Source organism: Artemia sp. Qi Xiang Cuo, chromosome 2 (genome assembly GCF_049724085.1).
Source record: "Artemia sp. Qi Xiang Cuo chromosome 2, ASM4972408v1, whole genome shotgun sequence".
NCBI classification, from domain to species: Eukaryota; Metazoa; Arthropoda; class Branchiopoda; order Anostraca; family Artemiidae; genus Artemia; species Artemia sp. Qi Xiang Cuo.
The window spans coordinates 72,963,128-72,976,119 of record NC_142795.1 but is presented as its reverse complement, the minus strand read 5'-3'; the positions used below and the strand labels follow the sequence as shown (position 1 = coordinate 72,976,119).

Genomic DNA, 12,992 nt, shown 5'->3' with positions numbered 1-12,992 from the left:
CCTTCGCAATTAGGCTAAAAAATTAAGATATTTATGAAGAGTTTGAACTAGCTATGGCTAAGTTTGCTAAAGACCAGCTATTTTCTTGCGAAAACACACAAAATCAGAAAAAAATTTTCAATTTTCCTATAGTACCTACGTAATTAGGCTAAAAAATGAATATATTTATGTAGAGTTTCAACTAGCTATGGCTAAGTTTGCTAAAGACTAGTTATTTTCTAGCGAAAACACACAAAATCAGAAACAATGTTCAATGTTCCTTTAGTACCTACGCAATTAGGCTAATAATGAAGAAATTTATGCAGAGTTTCAACTAGCTATGGCTAAGCTTGCTAAAGACCAGCTATTTTCTTGCGAAAACACACAAAATCAGAAAAAAAGTTCAATGTTCCTTTAGTACCTACGCAATTAGGCTAAAAATGAAGATATTTATGCAGAGTTTCAACTAGCTATGGCTAACTTTGCTAAAGACATGAATCATTTCCATAAAAATAGCTCTTAATAGAAAGTCTTCAGCGTGAACTCCTATTTTTCAGACGAAATTATAGAAAATATCTTCAATACATGATTCTCTGATTATAATGTATATTTTCAGTCAGAAAAGCGTGGTTTTGGTTCAAAAGTCACTGGGCTAATTTGACTTTTGTGTGTGCCCCATTGTTTTTGTGTGGGTTCCACTGTAACTGAATCCCCGTGTAACTGAACCCTAAGCAAGTGAACCCCCATGCATCTGAACCCTCGTGCAAGTGAGACCTCTTTAACTGAACCCTCATGCAAACAATTCTGAGTGTAGCCTACTATTCTTTGATTAGCAGCATCGTACATTTTGTTTAAATACTTATTTTTTCATTTTCCAGATTCAAGATTTTTATTTAACACAAATGAATAGACAAGCTGAAGTATTTAAAAGGAGCCAACATAGAGCTACGATCGCAATGAATGGTACTTGTTATCAGAAATCTCCAAAATTGACTCCCCCTCCCCCTCTCCTACCCTCCCCTGCCCCTCAGATGGGGGAACGAAGGGGACGTTAGATCCTATTTTAAATTGACAATACTTTTCAACCGTTACTTGTGTATTATACAGACCACATCGGAGAGGTAAAGCTAGGTCAAGTCACAATGTCATTCTATATTATTTATATCCTCATTAAGGACATTCAGAGCAGAGTTGCGCAAATGGAACACCTTTTTTGCAAATTGAGTTAGTTTTATGCGAATGATAAAAGTTTTGGCAAATCGAGATTGCTTTACGTAAATGAAATACCATTGATACCGCTAATAATACATGCGATACTGAACGAGTTATCAGGTACCTATAACTTACAGGTTATTAACACGTTTGACCAGTTTTGATTGGAATTTGTATTTTTTTTTTAATAATCACTGGCTGGATCAGCACCTCTCTTACTACTGACAAGAAGTATTATTTAAAATTCTGAAATATGTGACCTTGTCTTAATATGAAATAGGGAGACATAATATGTGTAAAAGGGAGCTAAAATTAATGATTTGTAGTTTTCGTTCAAGGCAGTTTACAGAACTTTTTGCTCAGGTGGGGTATGTTTTCCAAAAAGATTTTTTTTTCGTACTCTGGAACTTATTCTTTTTCTTAAAAGCAAAAGTGGGAAGATGTTTTAGTCAGACAATGAAGTATGTGATAAATTTTAAAGTGTCTTTTGTTTATCTTTTAAGATGGGCAAGTACAACTATAAACTTATTTTACCTCCCATGATTCTTTGTAACTCTAAAATTAGTTTTATAGCTTCATTACTATTTTTGTAAAAACAAAGAAATATTTTTATCACCTTCAAAGTTATTGTCTTTTTAACTTTCCTTATCAGATATATACTTATGTTTAAAAATAAATTTAAGGGTCTAATTTTTGCTTTTTATGAATCTTGCTATAAAATCTATTCTCAGGTCGTTTTTCGTTTCGCCTCTCCAATCTCCCCCTCTTTAGAATTTAAAATTCCATGATATGAATCGAAGCGTTGAAAAAAGTTCTATATAAATATAATCTTTATAATCATAATATAGTAAAAAATAAAGTCAGAGTTAAAGATTAAAAGGCTTATCCTATATTTTGAATGCTTAATAACAAAGACAACAAATTTTGTTAGTTCAATTGCATCATATCATGGAAGTGGAAGAGCTTGATTGATGCTAATTCCAATTGCTGGCCATTTGAGACTTAAATTTTCAGATTAAAAAGTAAACTAAACACTAATAAATAAACTTCGCTTGTTTTTAAAAAATAATAGATTCTCAATGAAATTGACTCCATAAATAAAATTTTTCTACCATAGTTGTAAAACAATGTGCCCACAGTATTTGAACTTCAGAATTCTTCTTAATGAACTTGAATTAACTTGCTTTGAATAAAAAGGAGGTAACCATCGAATAAGGAGGTGATCATCCAGGAGGAGGTGATCATCGATTGTCCAATACGAAGTTTAGGACATGCAATAAAAACGTTAGCAAATAGTATGTTTCGGGCAATATTAAGTCACAACCGAGTTATTTTTGCTAAAATCGTGTCTCATTTCTAAAGACGGAAGAATCATTTGGTACGTTACTGAAAATTTATCGAATTGCTTCAAATAGGGGTAGTTAATTATTCAAAACTTTATTTTGCATTTTAATTTCCAAATACATGCGGATGAAAAAAAAATACATGGAGATATAAATACAGTGTCTTCGACCTCCACTGATCTAATCAGTAGCACAATACCGAATTTAAGAATATACGGTACCTTAAAGTAACTTTTTGAGTCTCATAGTCGACTGACCGTCACAAAGACAAAGGATACACTAGCGAACTCTCCTAGGGGAACAGCTATCATTGAGACTTGTGGATAATTTATGGTTTGATTATGAAATTTGGCTAAAAAGCGTCTGAAAGTGAGCTTTCAATGAGCTTTTCAATCAAAGTGAGTGACAATACAAGGAACTCCCAAAGTGGCCAAATTTGCTCAAATGATAATTCCTTTGATTTTATTTAACGTTTTCTGAGCAGGTAAGCTAGAACATTTGTAGAGACTGCCCTTTTCTGGTCTTTCAATAGAATATTCTGCTCCATCCAATCGATTAAAAACTCATAGTTTCTGATGATAAAGTTTCACTAAAGCTGATTATTTCTATCTCCAGCACAAAATACAAGAAGTTAAATGGACTTTTTAAGATTTTTGGGAAACCAGGTGTCGGCTTCAAGTTTTCTGTTGTTTATTCAGATCTCTTATCTAAGCTCACAAGTTTTGCTAAGACCGTCGAATCAGTTCTGAACAGTTTTGCCACACAAACTGAAAAAAATTATAGTGAACTTTTTAGCACTTCTTCTAGTATATAAGTAAAAAATAAATGTTGAAATACGTCTTCATCGGGATATACCTGTTGCATAAATTGTGAATTGTAATTTGATAATTAGTCATTACAGAGCTTGGCTTTTATAGTTGTAACAGTCACTTTAAAAATTAATTATTTAACATAGTACTTTCTCATATTTTTTTTTAAGTCGTTCCTTATATTTAATTCAAACGTGCCTAAACTTTATTTTTTTTTCTGTTTTGTTTGTTAGTTTCCCCTTTTTCGTGTTGCTGTTTGAATTTTGTTGCGTTATCTTGTTTCATTTTTTTATTTCCCCATAGTGTGCTTTGCTTTACCCTTTTTTGTAATTCTTGGTGAGTCATCAATAAATTAATAAAAATTTGAAACTGCATCTTTCTCAGGATCTATCTGTAAATTAAGTTGTAAATTACAGCAGCCTATAACAGTTGGTCATTGTAAATCTTAGTTTGGCTTTTACAGTTGTAAGAGTTTCTTTATTAATTCTCTTACCAGCAAAAATGTGTCACTGTTCCAAGAGCGATGCTTTTTATATTCTTTCCTATCTTTTTAATGTTACATACTGATCTTTAATTGCTTACATGACCCCAGCAATGAAGAATTGGCAGACTTATTCTCACCGACAATCAATTTTCTTTCTAGGAATGAATTTACGACCAGTGTCAATTGCAACTGACCCATTACGACCAGTTTGGGGGATGACCAGTACGTCATAATTTGCCTCTGGTCATGTCGTGTTGATTCGATTAGGAGACGGTCAAACAGACCGTGGCCCCTTGTTCAAGGGAAAATTATGACACTAGGGTTATTGCCGTTGGCATTTTAGTGGATTTGTTGGATTATTTCATGATAGGGAGATGATAAAGTATTGATGTAAGTGATGATCTTTTTTCTCTTGGTATTTCTAAGTTATCTATGTAACCTTTAACTTCTTAAAGGAGGTGCCAATTGTCAGAGCTAATTTTGTTTTTCGTTTTTACAATCGTAGGGTTTATAATAATAATATATATATATATATATATATATATATATATATATATATATATATATATATATATATATATATATATATATATATATATATATATATATATATATATATATATATATATATATATATATATATATATATATATATATATGCATCAAACGAATAGCTTTTTTTATCCTGATTCATAAAGTATGTAAAAATTCATAAAGTTTAATGCTACCCGTCAAAAGTTACGAGCCTCTGAAAATTTGTGTGATATTCAAAAACAGGAGTCTTAATGAAAATTGCACCATCAGGTTCAACGCATCAGAAAACCCTAATGTTGTGGTTTCAAGCTCCCATCTGCAAAAATGCGGATTTTGTCTTTTTTACCAAAAGAAAGATCTCGAATGCATGTTCATTTGTTGTTGCTTTTTGTTGTTTTTTTTTTTTCCAGGGATGACCCCATTGAACTACTGGTTCTAGAAGATCGGAGGAGAGCCCATATGAACGGAAATTAAAAGCTCTAGTGCCTTTTTAAGTGAACAATTTGATTGGAGGGCAACTTGGCTCCCTCCCTTCCCCCTTCCCCCCTCCCGAACTCATCCGTTCAAAATTTCCAGAAAGCTGTTTTGTTTAACATAGCTGAAAAGTCTTATAGCTATTCCTCTGGGGATGATATGACCCCCACAGCCTCTGGGGAAAGGGCTGTACACTGTACAGTAAATTGTGAATTTTGCCCATTTTTTACATACATTATTTGTTATTGGGATGTATAAAGACATTTCTTCGGGATGGGGGAGGGGATTTTACACGGGGAGAATTTTCCGTGGAGAGGGAAGTTGATAGGAGTGAGCTTTCCAAGGGAAGTTTTACACATACGGGATTTTCTGAATTCCTATATGAAATCCTTTTTTTTTGTCTTACTTTCTCCTTAGATACTCAATTTCACATATGGAGATGTTCTGGAAGAATTGTCCGGGGCAAATTTTCAACGGGGTAAGAACTGTCAGGGAGATTTTTCCGTGGGGGTGGATTTACAACGGGAGAAATTCTCTATGGGGATTTTTTCGTGGAAGAAATTCTCCATGGGTGAATTTTCCGAATCTGCATGGAAGAATTTTCCACGGGAGAAACTTTCCACTGGAGGGGATTTTCGGAAAAAAATTCCAGGCAAGGAAGTCTTCAACGTAATTTGAAAAATGATCAGAAATTAGATAAAAACTTTTTTTTTTCAAATGAAAGCAGGCTAAGGAAAAAAATGGTGGAATAGTCCGTTGGAAATTTTCCGGGAGGAACTTTCGGTGAGGATGGGATTGTCGGAGAGGCGAGATTTTACGCGGGATGAGCTTTCAATGGAGGATTTTTCCATGAAAGGGGGAAGCAGATTCCCGGCAGTGTTTGAAAAATGGTTAGAAATTAAATTTTTAAAAAGGGTTTTTTTCAACTGTAAATAAGGATCAACATGAAAACTTGAAACGTACAGAAATCGTTACTTATGTGAAGGGGGCTGCCCCTTTAAATTTTAGCGTGAGAGTGAAGAATTGAAGGGGGCAACCCCCATCATATACGGAGTAATTTCTGTTCGTTTTAAGTTTTAATGTTGCTCCTTACTTTGAGTTGAAAAGCTTGTATTGTTTAATTTAATATATGAAAGAAAATTAGTGGTTTTATGCTGGAGTTTCAACACATCATAGATATAAATTATGCTCTCGAAAAATCCGAGGCTAAATTATAGCGTAAAGCGGAAGGCAGTGAGGGGTCAGTAGCCCTCCTCACGTATTGAATAATTTCTTTTCGTTAGGTTTTAATATCTATCCTACTTGTATTTGGAAAACTATTTGAGGGGTGTCCACCCCACCATTTACTCATAAATTTGGAAAATTGAAATACCCTCCTCCCCCCCCCAAAAAAAAACGAATTTAAGATGCTGTTTAGGGGACGATTAAAAAATGAAAAAAATATTTTTCAGTCGTGGTTACTAAATTTTTCAGGGAAGGTTCTTTGGGAAGATATTACTTTGATTTACCCCCCTTTCCATTCACCCTTTTTGCAGATAGTCATATGCATTAGATCTTTTACTTCACGCTTAGAATATTACACTAAGCTATTAGACCTTTATCCAAAGGCGGATCCAGGATTTTTTTTTCAGGGGGGGGATAGGCTGATCCGATAAACTTGCGTTAGGAGCAAGTTTATTAACACAAACTTGCGTTAATTAAGTAAATTCACCCCTCCCCTGGATCCGCCACTGCCTTTATCGTGGTAGTGCATTGAACATGATCCCTGCTTGGCAATACGTAGCCCGAGGATTGTTCCCAGCCCCGGCAAGGTTGGCTGACAGGCTTGCTATCTTTTCCTATAAAAAAGAACTGACAACTGAAATTTCAATAATCGTTGATCCCATATGCTTCGTCAATAGATCTGGCGGACACCTTTTGATTACATATTTCAAGATTAGTTTAAATATATTCTTCAAACGAAGGGCTGGTAGGGATTAGATGGGTCTAGGCGTTTACCCTTGGGAAAATACCCCCCCCCACGGAAAATACTTCCCTGTGAAAAAGACCCCCCCCCCCTGCGGCTAGTTGGTTTCCAATCACTTTTGGCTTATAAAAAAGGACTAGAACTATCAATTTCCGATCGAATGTGTATCCTCCGTTGTTTCTACGACCATGAGGGGGAGGTGCGGATGAGGAGGCGGCATCTCCCCTAATATAAGGAATAAATTCGGCTCCTTTTTGGGTTTAATATTACTTTTTACTTTCATAATAACAGCATAGATCACAAATATCCACTGAAATCAAGAGGAATTAAATATCAACTTCACATTTTTGATGCGTTTTTTAAAGTTTTTGGGTGCCCCCCCCCCCCCCGAAAAAAAATTATCCCCAAACAAAAGGTCTGAATACGGCCCTAGGTCGTATGATCAATTGCATCTTCCACCCTCCCCTTGTCTCTTTCTTAGAACCCTTGTCTCTTTCTTAGAACTAATTCTGTATTTATCTTAAGGCACAATGAGAGTTGCGATGTTTTGGCATTAAAATGCACCCTTTGAGACATCTCCCTGCCTCCCTAACTAGTTAAAATAATTTTAAGTTCTACACAAATTTCACTGTCTTAGGTAAATTCTCTGTTGTTTTACAATTCCAAAGATTTGCATATAAGGGCTTTAAACCTCTAGAATGAGGTTTTATGATTATTTTTGTAGTTAGGGAGGGAGGGGGATTTTCCAGGGGTAGGGGGGGGGTAAACACCGGGTCCCGGGTCATATCTACCCTCCATACTGATCAGAAGGACGTTTAAAAATTTGATTTTTTTGAGGCTTCAGGTACCCCCTCTCCTAAAAGAAATAGAATCATCTCGTTCTCTACGTCAAAGATTAAATCCTACGGAACGAAGCTTTGAAAATGAAAGTTACACCTGAAATACAAAAAAAAGTCATTATTATAAAATGTTCCAGGGGATTTACTGGACTAATGTTGGCTAATATGTAGCTTCTCGCTAATTTTCAATTGGTTTGGTGGAAATTGGGCAAAAATGTTTATTTCATTATGGAATTAAACAGGTTTTATTTATATATATATAAATATATACCTGTTTTGTTTTATTTTATGTTTTATTTACCTGTTTTTTTGTTTATTTGAGTTTTTTTGCCTGTTGATTAAAAATCTAATGCAAATTTTACAATTTAAAAATTCAAAATACACATAAGTATACGTACAATAAATGTTGTTTTGCTAAAAAAAAAAATCGAACAAGAAAGTAAGTGAGGCTAATATATAAAAATACACATTCAAAATCAAAACACACAAAGTGGATGTTTCACAAATGGTGCACTTGCCCTACCTTTTTGAAAACTACAGTCCTGCAAGGACGTCCAATTTGCATTATCAGAGAGCCCGAAAGTGTGATGTCAATTCATATGGGGAGGGGTAAAAATGTATTTTGAAAATCTAAAGGTGGGTCATTTTTTCAAATTCTGGTGAAATATCTAGTTTTTGGAAAATGCCATTCTTCTATGAAAATACCAAGAAATAGTATTTTGCAAAATCAAGAGGTGCCTCAGACCCTTCTTAGAACTCTAAATTTGGGACTCCTTAAGCACATTTTTTACAGTATGCCTTTGATTCTTACCAAATTCGACATTTAAATTGGGCATATATACAACAAAACACTTAATGCGAATTGTATTAATCTGAAATTTGCTCATTGAAAGTTACAAGTGTATTATTTGGTAAACAATACGCCAAAAAGTGTTGCGGTCTTTGTGGATATTTCACTAAGTAGTTCAACATGCCTGAGAGCCTTTAAACGGTAAGATTCAAGGTTTTCTACAGAAAATACAAAACTCCCTGCTTTGTCCGACAAAGATGGTTATGGATGTGTCTTTACTTTCTGTGGTAACTTTTTTTTTCCAAGGGTGATTGTATCAAATCACTGCTCATAGAATACTGGAGGGCTCAAAGGGCCCAACGGACTAGTGCTAGTGAAAAAAAGAGATCGCAAATTCACAATTTCCGCCATTTTCTTTAAAACAACAAATTAGGCTCAGAGTATAAGTGTGCTATCGAATAAAATTCTGGGAGAACCTGGTGACTTAGAAAGAACCTGGTGACTTAGAACTATTAAAAAGATAATTATATAGCTTTCTATTTTCAGAGACCATGCTGCCGAGCGGTGGTCCATTTAACCCACAGTTTATATAATATACCAGTAAGTTTACCGCAGATGATTTCTGGCTCTTCATTCTCGGTGCGAACAAAAAGCTCCTCCCACTTATTTCTGCACTTATTGTCCACTTATTTGTTGAGCCGGCCAAGTGGTTTTGTCAGTACTTGCTCCGTAGGTGATTATTCTTTGTCTACCCGTGAAAAGATCTAATGCCGCTTATGTTTATATCTGCGAAAAACGTTCTCTGGAGCACTCGCACCTCGGTCCGGGTTTTTATAATGGGTGAGATAGGGAAAGATCATACTGGATAATTATATAAACTGTGATTTAACCACTGCATAGATGTATTCAGTCCATTTACAAGTGTAGACATGTATGCTGTCCGTACCAGAGTTGCCACTCGGTCAGAAAAATCACTAGATTTTAGTAATTTTTTGGTTGATTTAGTTATTGTCTTCTATAATCTAGTGATTTATGCGCTGATGTACTGATTTTTTTTTGTTTAGGCAATATAAAAAATCACTATAAATAGTGGTAAATCACTAGGGGTGGCAGCCCTGGTCCATAAAAATTGAACGGTAATTTCAGACCGTTTATCAAGCAATTCTATCAGTTACAGAAGATTTCATAGTTGTGGAGTAGCTATTAGTGGGGAAGTAAATAGCTTTCTAGTACGGGGGAGGGGGGTCAAAAAGCCTCAAAAAAAGACAATAAAGGCCCAAATAGTCAGCATTTTGAGCAGAGGCCCTAAAAATAAATACGAGGAGGAAAATTCAGCCTCAGGTTTTCCTTCATTTTTGAGGAATATACTCGGACTAAGATTTATGGGGGTCGAGGGGGTTGAAAAGTTCTCTCTTATTGAGGAAACAGTATTTATTGCCGGGAGACGCTAGCTTTTACATATCGAAACATTGCGACAAAAGGTTTAACTTAGTAAACAGAACGAAGGTTTAGGAAAAGCCTCCCTCACATTTAGAAAAATTTTATTTCATTGTTTAAAGTGTATAATTTACACTAAAATAAACTTATTCTCAAATCATTGTTATAGAAAAATTAAGCTTTAGCATAAAAAGTGGTGATTAAAGGTGACATCATCCCCTCTCGTATTTAGGATGAACCTGACAATCCCATGAAAACAGAAAAGACGTTAATTTTACTTTCTTCAAATTAAAATGCTATATTGGATAGTTTCTGTTCATTTTAATTCTTAAAGTTGCTTTTCACTTCTAGATGAAAACATTAATTTCTTATATTGAATCTAAAAAAATGTCACCATTGAAAAACGAACAAAAATGGAAGATTAAGAAATTAAGTATTCCATGAAAAGTAATAAGCAAACTTAAAACGAGCCAAAATTACTGTGTATAAAAATTCCCTAAAATGAAGATGAATTACAGTGCACAATGAAATCAAACTTAAACAAACAGGGGAATGCTAAAGATTTTGAAAATTTGTGTGCATGAAGGGAGCTAGCAAGTTACATGATTTTTATTTAACAATAACATTTGTTTTGTAACTAAACAAGTTTTGTGAGGTGGGCCACGAAAAATTATAAAACCGTGCACCAGCCAATGGTAAAAAAAGGGAAACATTGATCTGCACCCTTTCAAATTGTCATTCACTCTGGTTCTGTCCCAAAGTGGTCTTTGGGCCACGTTTGAACTCTGTGATACGCCTAAACGTGTAAGCATGATTTTTTTTTTTTTCCCAAGAAGGACCAATAAAAACAGATGTTATTGGTAATTTGAATAAGAAGCGCCTAGAAATTAGGGGAAATTACGGATTTGGGTTTTCTGGGCCTAAAGCCTCCCCCACCCTTGGCGCATCAGTGTTTGCACGATGTCCTGCATGTCTTAGAGGACGGATTATTCGAAGAAACTAGCAAGAATCCAACCACATCTATGGATGTCTTACCGAAATTTAGGATAGACAAATATATCCAGGAAGTGGTTTTTCGGCATCTAATTCATGATAATAAATTCAAACTTAGATTGACCTAATTCAAGAAGTCCTGATTTCCTGACAGATGGTTTTCGACAGATGACAAGCTGACGGAAGAATTTCAGTAGGAAGAATATTAATATTGTACATTTCGTTCTATAAAAAAAGTTTATTATACTTTTGGACAAAGAAACAAAGCACTAACTATTGCTAATTTTCTAGTTGAAAATCCTATCCGTGTAATTATTATGACTTCTGCAATCCTTTTTGTCCTAATATACCGAAGAAAAATGATAAGAAGTCGGTTTAAACCACACCAACTAAGTCAACTTTCTACTCTACCCCCATTCATACAAATGAATGTGCATTGTCAGTTAATATACATATACTGATATTTAAAAATCAAAATGTTAAAATTATTTGATTAATGAAAGTTAAAAAATTAAAAACATTTATATTTTTTCAGAAAAGTGCAAATTTTGTTCTGGCCTTGGGAAGGCATAGGGGTTTTGCGCCCAACTTATGTTAATTTCTGCTCGTTTTGAGTTTGACTCGGTTATTTATTTTAATTTCTGTTCGTTTTGGGTTTCATCTATTTGTCGATGCTGATTTGTGGTAGTTTCGAGCTTGGTAGCTTATTTGATTTTATTTTTGCTCATTTTTGTTTAATGGAATTCTTTACTTTTCTTTGAAAAGCTTATTTGTGGAAAAAGTTTTTTAATTTGTTTATGTTCGTTTTATATCGACATAGTCTTTTCAGGGAAAAAGAAAATAACACATCAAATCTTTTCGTTTTTTAAGACTTTATAGTTTGTCCTGCTTTTTGTATCCTGGAGAAAAATTTTCAGCATTTTTTAACAACATACACCATTTTAAAAATCTGGACACAAATAGGACTGTTTAACTTAGTTTCATACCTCCTCTAGTTGACCTGAAATGGAAAACTTGATACCATTCGCAAAAAAAATCGGTTTACTTTCTTTGATAGCTTTGATACACTTACACTATTTTGATTTGGTTAGATTTTAAGAGCGGAAGTAGCCTCGAAGGTTTGAACATAATACCCTCAGTCGTTCTTGGGATACTGCTGAGATGCCTTATTGGGAATTAGCATTATCACAGTACATTTTGATTTAATCTTAATGCGACATTTAGTTTTTAAACATATTGGGAAAAGGGGAGGGGGGTAGTGTGTCGGGGATTAGTTGCCCTCCAATTACTTTCGACTATTAAAAAGGGCATCAGCCCTTTCTATTTTCAATTGAATGAGCCCCTTTCGAAGTTCCCACGACAACTCCTTCGATACAAAGTACCCTGGTCTAAACAACAACAACAAAACAAAAATATTACTAATCGCTTTCGACTATTAAAAAGGGCACTAGCCCTTTGAATTTTAAATCGAATGAGCCCTTTTCTGAAGTTTCTACAACAACGTCTTCTATAAAAACCTTATATGTCCCCAGGGCATAACTTAAAACCCTTGTCCTGAGGGCTGTGGCGGAGTATCCTCCTCAAAAACATATTTTCTATCTATAAATCAAATACGCTGAACAAAATGGCTATCTCAAAGTTTTATTGGATGTGTTTGGGGGAATGATGGGCGTGGGGGGGGCTAGTTGCCCTCCAATCACTTTCGACTATTAAAAAGGCACTAGCCCGTTGAATTTCAAATCTAATGATCTTTTTTTGAAGTTTCTACGACAACTCCTTCTATAAAAACATTATATGCCCCCTGGGCATAGCTTAACACCCTTACCCTGAGGGTTGTGGGGGAGTGTCCTCCTCAAAAACATATTTTCTATCTGGAAATAAACCACGCTTAACAAAATGGCTATCTCAAAATTTTGATTGGATGTGTTTGGATGAATGATAGACGTGGGGGGGGGGGCTAGTTGCCCTCCAATCACTTTCAACTATTAAAAAGGGCACTAGCCCTTTGAAATTCCAATCAAATTAGCCCCTTTTGAAGTTTCTATGACAACGCCTTCTATAAAAACCTTACATACCCCAGGATATAACTTAAAACCCTTGACCTGAGGGTTGTTGGGGAGTTGCCCTCCGAT

General features: G+C 34.9%; 1 protein-coding gene across 5 annotated transcripts in view; it reads left to right on the top strand.

The window, feature by feature from the left end:
- Window positions 1-12,992, top strand: part of LOC148955587 (uncharacterized) — a 152,335-nt gene that overhangs the window by 86,290 nt on the left and 53,053 nt on the right. For all 5 annotated transcript variants that reach the window (XR_016143725.1, XM_089108262.1, XM_089108259.1 and 2 more), the window contains one exon: window positions 3,987-4,217. The gene's annotated coding sequence lies outside the window, so the exon portion shown is untranslated. The remainder of the gene's footprint in view (window positions 1-3,986; window positions 4,218-12,992) is intronic.